This window comes from Gossypium hirsutum, chromosome D11 (assembly GCF_007990345.1).
Source record: "Gossypium hirsutum isolate 1008001.06 chromosome D11, Gossypium_hirsutum_v2.1, whole genome shotgun sequence".
NCBI lineage: Eukaryota > Viridiplantae > Streptophyta > Magnoliopsida > Malvales > Malvaceae > Gossypium > Gossypium hirsutum.
The window spans coordinates 65682256-65694222 of NC_053447.1; the positions used below are offsets into that span (position 1 = coordinate 65682256).

Here is an 11967-nt window from a genome sequence, read left to right on the forward strand (position 1 = left end):
AGGATATGACAGTTAAAAATTAATATAATAATAAATTTAACTCTTAATTTTTATATTTTCTATTAATTTAGTCATTATTTTTAAAATTAATTTTTAAAATTTACAAATAATCTCAATATAATCATCAAAATTTACCTTTTCTTTCCACTTCCTCCGCTACTACTATCACCATTGCCTCTAGTTCTGCCCTCTCCTCCACCTTTCTCAAAAAAAAAAACCCCTTTTTTTCAATCATGTTCAAATTTAAGGTATTATAATTTATTTTGTGTTTAGATAGATGAAGCCTAAGCAATTTAAATATATGTGCTACTATTTAACAATAAATTAGGTTGAAATAGAAAGAGGAAAGGTAAGTTTTTTTCTGGGAAGAAAGGTGGAGGTGGAGGTAATGATGGTAATCGCACGTGGTGAAGTAGAAGAGAAAAGTAAATTTTGAGGATCAAATTGAAACTATTTGTAAAATTTGAGAGTTAATTATTTTAAAATTTTGACTAAAACAATATAAGATATAAAATTTGAGAGCTAGATTTATAATTTTACTCAATACGTTATTTTGATTCAACAAAGAAAGTCGGAACCCAATACGTTAGGGCTCGATTCTCTCGAAGATCAAAAATACCGAATATTACTTATACTTTTAAAATTTCTTTTTGAAATCTAAATAAAAATAGGTGTAATGAAATAACAATGATAATGATGTAAGTAAACTAATACAATCAAAAACAAAAGATAAATAAACAAGAAATCACATATATATATATAAATAAAATCAATCACGTATGCACCATAACAAGAAATAAACAAATAAAAATTCTAAAGCATAACAAATAATAATAACGGATATGTAAATAAATAAATAAATAAATGAAGAAAATAAATAAAAGATATAAATATAAGGATTATAAAATATAAAAATATAAAATATAGGTACGTATGTTATAACAACGTGTGTATGTACATTAATTTATAAAAATATGAAAAAAAATGTATATGTGTATATGTATGTGTATTTACAAAGGTTAAAATATGTACATATATATTATAAGAAAGGTATACATAAATATTGCAAAATATAAGAATATATGCATATAGATGAAAAGATATATACATATGTGGAAAATAAAATAAAATGAAATGACATAATATATATAAACAACATACGTATTTTAATATATATAAAACATATATATATGCATATAAAATTGAGTAGGGATATTAAATAAGTTAAAAATATATATATACGTATATGTATATAAAAACAATTGTATAATAATAATATATTAAAACAAATATATTTAAAAATTTCATAAGTGAATATAAGAAAACATAATACTAACAATAGTATTAATAAATATAATAATAATAATAGTAAAGATAATAATGATAATAATAATAACTAAATAATAAAAAAATGCTAAAATATGGACTGAATCGAAATAAAAACGAAAGTATTGGGCGAAATCGAAATAAGAAAAGGCAAAAGGGACTAAATCGTATAGCGCGCTGAAAGAAGGGGGACCAAAATGGTAAATACCCCAAAGTCCCAAAACGCTGCGCTTAGATGAGGACTAAACTGAATCAAAAATAAAACTTTATGGCCAAACTGCAAATATGCGAAAAACTTCCATGAAAGCGCTACAAAATCAAAGGGACTATTTGCGCAAATATTCCAACTGAAGAAAACGCGCGGATCCTCCCCCTGGGTCGGGTCACCGCGCGGGTCAGAGACCAAAACGACGCCGTTTTGGTCTCTGAACCCTAAATTCAAAACGACGCCGTTTTACAAGGCATTTAAACCCATTTTTTGCTTCACAAAAACATTTCAGCCGTTTTTTTTAAAAACTAAAAGGGAAACCCCTTTTCTCTCAAAGAAGTTGGCCATGTGGGGTTCCTGATGCGCCGCCGCTAGGCTTGCCGCACCGCCACTGCTCCGACGGCCGACGAAGCGCCAAATTGGCGCGGCAAACCCCGTCCCGGTGAGCACCTCTCCTTTTTTATTTATTATATTGTATATACGCAAATAGATAAACAAAAAAAATAAAATAAAATAGGAAAACGATTAAACTATCACGAGAAAACCGAATACAAAGACACTAGAAATCACCTTTGAAATTTAATTTTTATTTCTTTGCTAATCTCTTTTTTGTTACATAAGATTGCTAACCCAAAGAAGCAAAAAAGGGTACATATTCGGCTTTTTATAGCCGATTTTTGGCTACTGTTTCTGTTGTTTGTCTTCTTTTTTCTTTGTTTTGTTGTTTCTTTGCAGGTGACGGCGCAAGTGGTGGTGGTGACGTGACCGTGGTGGTGATGACGTGACGTTGGCGGCGACGGTAGGCCAAAAGGCAATAGGTGCGGTGCCTAGGGTTTCAGTTTTTGAAACCCTAGGCAGATTTTTTTAAGGGAATTGGGCTTTAGGTTATTGGGCCATGGGTGTTGGGTTTGTAATGGACTTTGGGGTTTGGGCTGGTAGCTGGTGGGTTTAGTTTGGGAATTGTTTTTGGGTAGGTTCTGTAATGGGCTAGGCTAGTTGGGTTTATTTTTAGGTCTGTTATTGGGCTAAAATTTTGAGTTGTTGGGCCCCGGGCTAAATTTGGCTTTGTACATCCATGAGAGGGTTGGATGTCGAAAAAGATCATTCCTCTCCAAAAAGATTCCAGAGGGAAATGAATGCCAAACTAGGAATGTCCCTACGTTGTAAAGAAGACATTGTTCAGAAGAGCACTGATTCTGAGTGAGATTGTTAGTCCTATAAACTCGGATCCAGTCAAGAAATACTTCGTTTAAAGAAGGAGAAATGACCAAGGTGAAAACCAGCAAAAGGCACTTTGAGTCAAAAAAAATGAAAATGAAAAATGGAGAGGCTAAGGGGAAAACCCGCAAAGGGCGCCTTAGGCCAAAGGGGATTTGAGTTGAAAACCCAAAAAAGGGCGGCTCAAATATTTGTTCAGAATGGGGCATCAGGCAACTAGAGCGATTCGAATTTTGGTCATATTGGGGCATGTGGTGATCTTGCTATACCTGAATCAACAAGAAAGGATAGGCGACATCTTGGGGCATCAACAGAGCACTGTAAATCTCCTAAACACATGTCCAGCTCAAAATGGTCTTCAGAAAGCTTGTACAGAGAAGTTCAAGCTGCGATATCTGGGGCACCCAATTCTCATATTATTTGCTGTTCTTGGAATTTTTTTCTTTTCCCAGATATACATTCCCAATTAATTTCTTTGTCATCCTTCTTTACTATTTTGATAATTTGTTCTTTCGAGCTATGCTCAGAACCAACTTTATTCTTATCCATTGTTATGACCATTTTCTGCAAACATGTTGCATTGAAATAATGATTAATGGACTAATAAAACTTTCACAAAGGAAGTTTTGCATATTACTCTAAAAAGTTTCTAAATAATATAGGAACCTAAAGCAGGACTATTGTTTAGAACACACCAATTTTAAAGGTTGGAAATTTGAGAAGGAATAGTTTAAATTTAGACTTTCTCTTTGGATTTTTGTTTTCAAATGCGTTGATTGACAAGGAGCCATGTTGGTGACAAAGCTTAAGTAAACAAGCAAGCAATGATCACCAGCCAAGAGGAAGAGGTTACCTCAGAGAAGAGAGCCCTCATTTGCGCATGAGTCTTTGGTACGACACCCTGGGAATGGTGTAAGGGACCAGAACGATGTAGATCATGTATCCTTGAATTGGATAAGAGAGGATTGAGGAAAAGCCATATTTATACCCTTGGATTACAACGGGAGAATAATGGTACAAATTTTGCGTCCCAGTGGATTGAACTTTGAGGTTTACAGTGGGGAGCAACCCGGCTAAATGTTTCTTCAGAAAAGCCAGTCAAGCAAGAAGGCGTTGTAGCACGTCGGAGTTAAAGCCTAAAAAAAAATTCAAGTAATGACAACCTAAGCGGGGTCATTCTAGAAAAAATAAAATTCTGCATTCATGCAAACATCGTTCACACATGTCTAGTTAGGAGCATTTGATTCATTTTGATCATGCCATCCTAATCATTAGGCATAATTAGGTTCATTATACAGGTCGTGTTCCCGAGAGAATAGATCAGTGAAAATCGAACAAAGCCTTGCCTCCACCGGTTGCAGTACAGCTGGTTGAAGATAGTAGATCTTGCCTCCCTGCGTTAACAGCGAAGCAGATCGAAAACAAAGTTTTGCCTCCATTGGTTGCAGTTGAGCTGGTTAAAGAAGCAGATCTTGCCTTCCTGCGTTAATAGCGAAGTTGATCAAAAACAAAGCCTTACTTCCTAGGCAGTGCAGTGGAATAGATTAAAGCCACAACGGTGAATCTTGCCTCTTTGACATGGCGGTTAAAAAGATTAAAGCTACACCAGCGAATCTTATCTCTCAGGCAGTGCAGTAAAAAGATTAAAGCCACAATGGTGAATCTTGCCTCCCTGACATTGCGATTAAAAAGATTAAAGCTACATCAGCGAATCTTACCTCCCAGGCGGTGCAGTGGAACAGATTAAAACCACATCGGTGAATCTTGCTTCCCCTACATTGCAGTTAAAAAGATTAAAGCCACATCGGTGAATCTTGATTAAAGCTACAACAGCGAATCCTACACCCCAAACGATGCAGTGGAACAGATTAAAGCCAAATTGATGAATCTTGTTTCTTCGACATTGTAGTTAAAAAGATTAAAGCCACAATGGCGAATCTTACTTTCCAAAAGTTACGAGTTACAAATCCTATCTCCCTGATATTACAGTGGAGTGGATCGAAGAACCAAAGTCTTATCCCCCTGAAGATGCAGTGGGGCGAATTGAAAGTAAAGGATCTTATCTCTCTGAAGTTACAGTAGAGTAGATCACATCAGGTCTTATCTCCCTGAGGTTACAGTGGAGTAGACCGAAGAATTTCAGATCTTATCTCCCTGAGATTAAAGTGGAGTGGATTAAAATAAAGGATCTTATCTCTCTGAAGTTACAGTAGAGTAGATCGCATCAGGTCTTATCTCCCTGAGGTTAAAGTGGAGTAGACCGAAGAATTTCAGATCTTATCTCCCTGAGGTTACAGCGGAGCAGATTGAAGATAGTAATCCTATCTCCTTGAGATTACAGTGGAGCGGATTAAAATAAAGGATCTTATCTCTCTGAAGTTACAGTAGAGTAGATCGCATCAGGTCTTATCTCCCTGAGGTTACAATGGAGCAGATTGAAGCCAAAGATCTTATCTCCTTGAGATTACAGCGGAGCAGATCGAAGACAGTATCCTATCTCCCTGAAGTTACAGTGGAGCGTATTAAAATAAAGGATCTTATCTCTCTGAAGTTACAGCAGAGTAGATCGCATCAGGTCTTATCTCCCTGAGGTTACAATGGAGCAGATTGAAGCCAAAGATCTTATCTCCTTGAGATTACAGCGGAGCAGATCGAAGACAGTATCCTATCTCCCTGAAGTTACAGTGGAGCGTATTAAAATAAATGATCTTATCTCTCTGAAGTTACAGCAGAGTAGATCGCATCAGGTCTTATCTCCCTGAGGTTACAGTGAAGTAGACCGAAGAATTTCAGATCTTATCTCCCTAAGGTTACAGTGGATCAGATTGAAGCCAGAGATCTTATCTCCCTGAGATTACAGCGGAGTAGATTGAAGCTAGTAATCCTATCTCTCTGAAGTTACAGTTGAGTGGATTAAAATAAAGGATCTTATCTCTCTAAAGTTACAGTAGAGTGGATCACATCAGATTGAAGCCGATAATCCTATCTCCCTGAAGTTGCAGTGGAGTGGATTAAAATCACAGATCTTATCTCTCTGAAGTTGCAGTAGAGCGGATCACATCAAGTCTTATCTCCCTAAGCAGTAGTGGAGCAGACGAAAGAAACCAGATCTTATCTCTCTAAGCAGTAGTGGAGCAGATCACATCAAGTCTTATCTCCCTAAGCAGTAGTGGAGCAGACGAAAGAAACCCGATCTTATCTCCCTAAGCAGTAGTGAAGCAGATCACATCAAGTCTTATCTCCCTAAGCAGTAGTGGAGCAGACGAAAGAAACCAGATCCTATCTCCCTAAGCAGTAGTGGATCAGATCACATCAAGTCTTATCTCCCTAAGAAGTAGTGGGGCAGACGAAAGAAACCAGATCTTATCTCCCTAAGCAGTAGTGGAGCAGATCACATCAAGCCTTATCTCCCTAAGCAGTAGTGGAGTAGATCGCATCAAGTCTTATCTCCCTAAGCAGTAGTGAAGCAGAAGAAAGAAACCAAGTCTTATCTCCCTAAGCAGTAGTGGAGCAGATCGCACCAAGTCTTATCTCCCTAAGCAGTAGTGGAGCAGACGAAAAAAACCACAAATCTCATCCCCATGGAGTTGCAGCAGAGTAGATTGAAGTCATATCTCTCAAAAGATGCCGGGAAGTGGATCAACGCAATAAGACACAGTGGACTGAAGTGAAGCTACTTGAAGAAGAGAACCATCAAAAGAAGTCAAGATCCTGCAAGACCCGGCCAATTTGGCATTTTGAAAGTCTTTGCTTCATTCTCGTTACACGACAATAAGCAAAGAGGGGCAGCTGTGAATGCCCAAATTTGACCGGGCTTACAACCCAAGAACATAAAATACAACAGGCCCAAAAAAATACAAATGGCCCAATTTTTAGCCCAATACCCCAACCAACCCTAACCCACAAAGAAAAACTAAACACATTTCAGCCAAGAAAAAACCTAGGTGCGCCACACCTAGGTCTTCAAGCCTCTGCTCCTGGCCGCCTCCGCCGACCTACTCGCACGCCTCTACCGTCGCCTGCACCAACGCGTCTGACACCTGCAAAACGAGCAACACGCAACAACAGAAGAAACAAATAGCAAAACGACAAAAATAGAAGTTTAGGGGTTGTAAAAAATTGGCTATATAGTCCGAACACAAATATTGTAATCTCTTCTCTTCTTCCTTTTTTTTCACGAACACACATCAGAAATCAAAAAAAGAAATAGAAGTTTCAAAAGGCCGGAAAATCTGATTGTTTTTTAAGTTTTTTCGTTTTCTGTTCTTCTCTTTTTTATTTTTTGTTTATATTTATTTATTGGTTCGATTCTTTTACAAATCGGTTTGAACAAATAACATAGAATAAAGAAAAAGAAAGAAATCGTACCTGGATCCGGTGGCTCCGTCGACGGATGTCTTCTCGCCATCGTCAGATTCGGGCTTAAAGGAGGCCAAAGACCATTTTTTTCTCGGCTCCTCGTTTCAAAAATTCGGCCTTCGAACGTGCTTTAAAGCACTGGTCAAAAAACCGCATTTTACGCGACGCCGGCCACTGGCCACGGCGGCGCTGTGGCGGCGACTATGACCGGCCAAGGGTGGGGTTGAGAGAAACCGAGAGAGAGACCAAGGGGGTTCTCTCTGTTTTTTTTTGAAATGTGATTAAAGTGTTTTTTTTGTTTTGATTTTTTGCTATATATATTTACACCAAGACGGCGCCGTTTAGCCCTTTCAGACCCACATGTGCAACCCGACCCGTCTAGGGGATCCGCGCGTTTCTGATTAAGGGGCTATTTGCGCCTTTGGTCCCTCCACATTATTGTTTTGTTTTAATTTAATCTTTCCGCGTGTTTTGTGCGGAATGGCAATTTGCACTTTTAGCCCTTCCGCTTTTTCATGTTTTTATAATCAAGTCTTTTTATTGTTTTTAATTTTGCCCTGCAATGTTTTTGCGTTTTCAACTTAGTCCCTACTGGAACTCTGCGTTTTGCAAGAATGTGATTATTTCCCCTTTGCCCCTCCTAGTTTTTCAGCGCGTTTGATGTGGCCCTTCCTTTTTTATTTATTTCAGATTTGACCTCGAATTTTGTTTTAAAATTCAACTTAGCCTTTTTTTTTGTTATTTTAGTTATTTTCTTATTAAAACTAATATATTATTATTATCATTATTATTATCATATTATTGTTTATACTTATTATGTAAATTTAAAATATATTAATCTTATTATAGTATTATTATTATTATTTTAATTACTTATATATTTATATGCTCATACATTGATTTTATAGTATATATATGCATATTTTTATAATCTATATATATATACCCCTATATATATACTTTTTATATTTTATGATAGTTACATATATATACTTACATATATTTTCATATCTTTATAGCTTTATTTATTTTATTCCTTATTATCCTTGTTTACTTAGTGTTCATGTATTTATTTATTTATATGTCCATTTTTATGCTAAAATTTATTTATTTATTTATTTATTTGCTATGGCATATGCATGATTGATTTATTTTATTATTCGTTTTTGTTCATTTTTTTTCACATTATCATGTTTATTATTCCATTGTGCATATAAATATCATGTTTCAAAAAGGAAAATATCTCTAATCGAGGCAATATTCAGCGTTTGGAAATTCGAGAAAACATGCCCTAAGGTGTTGGGTGTCGATTTTTCTCGTTCAACCAAATAGCTAAATATCCTCTTAAAAATTTTAAAATAAGGCAATGTTTTGCGTTTGGAAATTCGAGGAACGTGCCTTAAGGTGCTGGGTTTCGATTTCTCGTTTAACCAAATTGCTGAATATCCTTTTGAATTTTAATCCATGCCATTCAAGTTTTTTTAGGATTGTATTTTAAATTTCTTTGAAGTTTTTAGTTTTTCGACATTAAGACATTAAGTAATCAATTATGTACCAATTTTTGGGCGTATCGAGGGTGCTAATCCTTCCTCGTGCGTAACCGACTCCCGAACCCATTTTTCTGAATTTCGTGGACCAAACTTGTTGTTTTAATAAAATCAAATCATTTATTAAAAATAATCACTTTTCGAGGTGATCGATCACACCTCATCAAAAAGGATCGGTGGCGACTCCCATTTTTGTTTTCATTTTCCAAAACCCAAGTCGACCCCGTTTTTCATCCAAAAAATGGTATCAACAATGAAGAAACAAATGACCCTGTAAAACGTTAGATTCGAACAACAATATATGTTTTAGCAAGAGTTGTTAAATCAGAATGAGGAGTTCAAAAGGAAGCTGCAGTTTGATAATTTTGATTGTCATAACAATGCCACCATGCGAGAAGAAGGTTTTGGCATGCGTGCAAAATCATGGCAGAGTGAGATGGATGCTTTCAAAGAGATGTAAGGGCTTTACATCTTGAATCTCTAGATATTGATTGACACATTTTTTCCAATAATCCACTGGCTCTTAAGGTGGAACCAAGAGCTTGCCAACTACTTTTAAGGTTTCAAAGGATATGTTTGAAGGAAGAAGGGACCTGCGAGTGTATCCCATGCAGTATAATAATTATTTGAATGTGCTGGGAGCTTTTGATTTCGTGAAGTGCAAGGCTTTTTTGAAAACACTCAAGGGGGTGTGAAAGATTGATACTTATCTCCTCACCAGGGTTTCATTTGTAGTTTCTCTCAGTTGGATCAGATGTTCTTGGGACGATTCAGGGCACATAGGACAATTATTAGCACTTATATGGGTCTGATATCTGTGAAGTAAAGAGAGGAAGAAACTTTGTAGGATTATGTAAAGCATTTCCAAGTAATGACACTAAATACTAAGAACCTAAAAAATCAATGGGCCATTAATACTTTAATCATGGGTGTAAAGAATGAGCATATGCAGTATTATTTCACTGACAATAGGCCTCAGAGTTTGGCAAATTTATATGAGAGGGACCACAAGTTCGTAGAGGTAGAAGAAATAAAAAGAGCAGCTTGTGGGACATTCTAAAGAGATGAGAACCCATGCACTTTATTTTTTCTGTAATTAGAGAGAGAAGTCATGTACCTTGTTTCTCTTATATTAAACTTATGGCTGAAAACAGTTTTAGATTGTTTTCTCAAAAATACTTACTTATATTCTTTGACTCATCTTTAGATTGTGTTTATTGTTTATCTTCTTCTTCACTAATACTCATCATCATCATCTTTCTTGATAAGCCAATCTCTAAGTTTTGAAATATATAAAACAAACAACAATGACCATTAATATATTGCCCAAAATCTCAAAATCATTTAACACAAAGAAAATCATTACTTTGATTAATTTAAGCCAAGAACAAACAACAAGTGTGGGTGAACCCAAAGAAAAATGATGGATCAAAAGCCAAGATGAAGAAGCCAATTTCTACCATAAAGTTTTGTATGTGGGTATAAGGCAAATCATAAGGAGAGGAATAATTGAATTTAATAAATTTTAATCATTCTTCAATATCTTTAAAATTTTCATTCCAAGGATGTAGGCACAACATCCCTTGATTATAATGTAAAATTTCCAATTTCCATAGGGATACTTCCACCCAAAGAGAAGTCAAAAGCTAATTAATAATATATAAGGATTGCATAAATGTAACAACAAAAAGAAAAAAAAATATGAAATTATACCTGATAAGTTGTTAATAGAAAGATCAATAATTTCGAGAGTGGTCAAGTTTCCAATAGTTAATGGGATTTCACTTAAAAATGTTAACTATTTAGTATTTTTGTTCAAATATAGGATACATCATCGAAGCTGGACAAATATATATATTAAAAAAGGTGTAAAGTATGTCCGAATTAGAAATCAAACCTTAAATTAGTTTAAAATTTTAATTAGTATCAAATAAATTTAAAAAACACTGCATAGACCATAAAAAGGAGAAACTAAAACATCCAAAAAAAAATAGCAAACACTAAACACAAAATTCATAGTTGTAGAGGAGGATTAGATACATTGGTCCCATAATATGTCACTTTAGTTAATTAAATCAAGAACAAATAAAGTTATGGATGAACAAATATGGGAAGCAAAGAAAAATTATGGATCAAAAGGGACAAATAAGCTAATTTCTGCCATAAGGTAAATGGTAACTTAGGATGTGGAGTTCCAATAAATACCTAAACATACCTAAACTTTTGGCAATTCAAATAGATTATACTAATTTTTAATTACTTAAAAATATTGCATAAATTTAATAACAAAATAGAGAATAAAAGAAACATGAAATTATACCTGTCAATTTGTTATTGCTAAGATCTAGAACTCGAAGAGAAGTTAAGTTTCCAATAACAAGAGGAATTTCACCCAAAACATATAATTAAACTAGTAAATATATAATTATTTTTATTAATTATTTTAAGAGTTTAATAAGGCAAATCTAAAAGGTAGAAGAAATAGCTAATTAGAAGTAGTGTGTGATTCAAAAGGGTATAAAGTAGGTCCAAATTAAAAATCAAATCTTAAAATAATTTAATGTAAGAAATTAGAAGTTTTAATAAAATACTTGAAATAACTGATTGTTTATGACTAGGTGAAAATTTGATGAAAAAACATATAATTAATAATTTATATATCTATTTCTCTCATACTATGGACTATGGTCGAGCAAAAATTAATAAAAAAATCAAACGGATAGAAATAGCTTAGTTACAAGATTGATGTTAATTCAATAAATTTTTTTAAAAAAATCACATTGTTTCCAAAAGGGTAAGAAATAGGTCCAAATTATAATTCAGAACATAAATTAATTTAATGTAAAATTTAAATAAAATTTAAAATTTTTGTTATTATCAAATAATTTTTCTTAATAAAATACTTTTAGTGAAATTAGAAGTCTCACTTATAAATGGTAATTTTTATTAACAATAAAAAAATATTTATCTTTGTGCCAGAAAAAAACACTGCATAGATCATAAAAAAAGAAAAACTAAAACATCCAAAAGAAAATATATGTAAAACACTAAACACAAAATTCATAGTTGTAGAGGAGGATTAGATACATTGGTCCCATAATGAAGAAATCATCACTTGATTTAATTAAAGCAAGAACAAATGAAGTTATGGATGAACAAATATGGGAACCAAACAAAAATGATGGATCAAAAGGGGCCAATAAGTTAATCAATCATTTTTATTAGTTTTCAAGTTGAGGTTTATATATATATAATATATATGTCAAGTTAGAAATACTACAAAAGGTTGACAATTTTTAAAAGTATGAT

At 34.2% G+C, this 11967-nt stretch overlaps 1 protein-coding gene across 1 annotated transcript in view; it reads right to left on the reverse strand.

Annotated features, from left to right (window-relative positions):
- LOC107935666 (receptor-like protein 53) overlaps window positions 1–11967 on the reverse strand; it is a 152411-nt gene that overhangs the window by 60998 nt on the left and 79446 nt on the right. The gene's annotated exons all lie outside the window — the stretch shown is intronic.